This window comes from Etheostoma spectabile, chromosome 3 (genome assembly GCF_008692095.1).
Source record: "Etheostoma spectabile isolate EspeVRDwgs_2016 chromosome 3, UIUC_Espe_1.0, whole genome shotgun sequence".
NCBI lineage: Eukaryota > Metazoa > Chordata > Actinopteri > Perciformes > Percidae > Etheostoma > Etheostoma spectabile.
The window spans coordinates 30,123,633-30,126,999 of NC_045735.1; the positions used below are offsets into that span (position 1 = coordinate 30,123,633).

Below are 3,367 nucleotides of genomic sequence, written 5' to 3' on the forward strand. Positions count from 1 at the left end.
ATTATGCCTTTGTGCTGGATAATCAAGGCGGGCCCCCCGTACTACAAAAATACGATATTTTTGATGACGGCGCAATGTCCACAAGTAGGCTACCATGAATAGGTCACGATATACCGGTAGTTCTAATAGAGAAACAGCAGTTCCTCTTTTTCACCGTTATGAGGCAAAAAATGGCTGGTAAAAAGTGACTGGATTTTTGAATCCACCTGCAACAGTGGTCAAAAAGTAGTCAAAAAAGTTAACTTCAGGCCCTGTTACTAAGGTAATAAATCTAGTGAGAAGCGGGTAACTTTCTTATGAACTTTACAGAAAACAACCTCCTTTTGAAACTGCCCTTGTCGCCCTCTGCTGGAATTCAGATAGAATGCAGGTTTAAGGAACTTCCTCATTTGCTGTTCTTTTCTGATGGGTTGTCCATTAGAATAAAGTCTATGGTCAAAATGTGGTGCTCCTAAAATGTATTACACAGTCCCCTTTGTTGGAGGCCCTTGTACTTGCACCACTCTCAGTTCTTTTAAAGAAGTCATTCAGTGGGAGAGGGACACAATGATGTATAGCCTTATACAAAACAGGCATACTTAAAATTTTAAAATTCTCAAAACTCAAAAAAATATTTGTTTTTTTCCAGTATGCTACAGTGATGAAATGATAATGCTTTTTTATCCAATATTGTAATGGCTCTCTTGAAGACTAATTCAATAGGCTTAAGCAATGTTGTGTTTGTTAGTGACCAATATGTAAAAATGTACTCTATGTGTGAGAATTTCATTTTCTGTAGATACATTCTAGCAGCACTTAGATTGAGAAATGGCCTGATTTGTTTGAAATTTTGTAGCTTGAACTTAACCTTGTGTGACACCCTTTTTACATGTGTTTTGAAGGTTAAGTTAGTGTACAATTGTATGTTGCCATCTTAACTATTTCTAAACCTCAGATGTCTTGGGATTGATTTTTGTTCATTAAATGTTTCTTGGTGTTTTTCTCTGGCTTAAGGCAAGGCAAGGCAAGGCAGCTTTATTTGTATAGCACATTTCAGCAACAAGGCAATTCAAAGTGCTTTACACAAAATCAGTTAAACAGATAAAACACAAGTAAAAACAGTAGTTTAAAAATCACAAGCATTAAAAACGGTAAACACATGAATAGACAGTAAAAACAAAGAGAAAAATAAAACACAAGAATAAAATTTACAGTGGCAGCATAAGAAATTAAAGAAATGATTAGTCATTTAAAGAAAGGCAGCATCAAATAGAAAGGCTTCAGCCTTGATTTAAAAGAACTGAGAGTAGCGAGCGGATCTACAGGTTTTGGGAGTTTATTCAGATATGAGGAGCATAGAAACTGAAAGCTGAAAGCTGCTCACCTGTTTAGTTCTGACTCTGGGGACAGAAAAGCAGACCTGTCCCAGATGACCTGAGAGGTCTGGGTGGTTCATAGTGTAGTAGCGATCAGCAATTATTTGGACCTAAACCGTTAAGTGATTTATAAACTAGCAAGAGTACTTTGAAAAAATTCTTGAGACACAGGAAGCCAGTGTAAAGATTCAGAAATGGAGTGATGTGATCCAGTCTCTTGGTCTTAGTGAGGACGAGCAGCAGCGTTCTGAATCAGCTGCAGCTGTCTGATTGATTTTTTAGGGAGACTGTAAAGACCCGTTACAGTAGTCAAGTCTACTGAAGATAAAGGCATGGACAAGTTTTTCCAAATCTGTTGACACATAAGTCCTTTAACCCTTGATTCTTAAGGTGATAGTAGGCTGACTTTGTAATTGTCTTAATGTGGCTGTTAAAGTTGGTCTGAGTCCATGACTACACCAAGATTTCTGGCTTTGTCTGTGTTTTAACATTGTTGTTTGAAGCTGAGAGCAGACTTTAATCGTTCTCTCTTGCTCCAAAAACAACCACCTCAGTTTTTCCTTCATTAATTTCAGAAAGTTCTGGCACATCCAGCCGTTAATTTGTTCGATGCACTTAGTCAGTTTTGTATTGGACTATAGTCCCTGGCGATAAGGTTATGTAAATTGTGTGTGTGTCGCATAACTATGGTAACTTATTTGTTTTTCTCCATAATCTGAGCCAGTGGAAGCATGTAGATGTTAAACAGAAGAGGCCCAGAATGGAGCCTTGCGGAACTCCGCACGTCATATTTGTACGCTCAGATGCTAATACCTATAGACACAAAGTAATCCCTATTCTTTAGGTAGGATTCAAAACAGTTTAGTATGGACCAGAAAGGCCAACGCAGTTTCCAATCGGTCTAGTAGGATGTCGTGGTCGACCGTGTCAAATGCAGCACTGAGATCAAGTAATACTAAGATTGAAATTTTGCCATTATCTGTGTTAAGGTGGATGTCATTAAAGACTTTGACAAGAGCCGTTTCAGTGCTGTGGTGTGGTCGGAAACCGACTGAAAGGTATCAAAACTGTTGCTAGTGACAAGAAATGGTTGAGTTGTTGAAAGACTACTTTTCAATGATTTTACTTAAAAACGGAAGGTTTGATATTGGCCTATAGTTGTCATTAGTGACTTGTCTAGGTTGTTCTTTTTTAAGAGTGGCTTGATTACTGCAGTTTTCAGGGCCTGTGGAAAGATACCTGAAAGAAGAGAGTGTTCACAATCTGTAGAAGAAGGCTAAACAAATATGATGAAACATTGGAGCAAATATACACAGTATTAGTCCAAAACTGGAGGCCAGAATGGCAAATATCTCCACAGCCACAGTAAATTCCAAGAGAGCTGAGATATGCAGGGATAAAGGTGATCAGACGCACAGAATATCAGCATGCTGAAGGTGATGGCTTGGCCTCATTAAAATTATCAGGTAATTTCCGAGCTGGACAGCTAACACAAGCAAAAGACAGCCAGTAGACTACGTACGACGCACGCCCAAGAACCCAACAGCTGAGCCTAATGCTACACTCAGGATGATTATCTTCTTGTATATAGTTAGGTTTTTCATTGGAAAAGGGGGGCTAAGACCCAACCAAATAGTACATATTAAAACTTGAAGAAACGTGAAAAACACTACAGTCATTCTTTGCTGTGGAGGACCAAACCATTTCATGACATTACTACTGGATGTAGCTCTAAATGCCATTAACACTACGATGTTTTTCCAAAACACATACATACAGAGGACAAAGGTGATCCCAAACGCTGTGTGGCGCAGCATGCAGGACCAATCAGAGGGTGCTCCGATGAAAGTTAATGAACATAAGAAACATAGAGTCAGGGAAAAGAGCAGCAGGAAGCTCAGCTCAGCGTTGTTGGCCCTGACAATCGGGGATGTCCTGTGACGATAGAACACAGCCGCTGTGATAATGGCCAGACAGGCGCCACCAACTGAGAATGCAGCCAGGATGATTCC

General features: G+C 39.5%; 1 pseudogene; it reads right to left on the reverse strand.

Annotated features, from left to right (window-relative positions):
- The window catches only part of LOC116687042 (extracellular calcium-sensing receptor-like), an 11,964-nt pseudogene that overhangs the window by 3,573 nt on the left and 5,024 nt on the right, over positions 1–3,367 (reverse strand).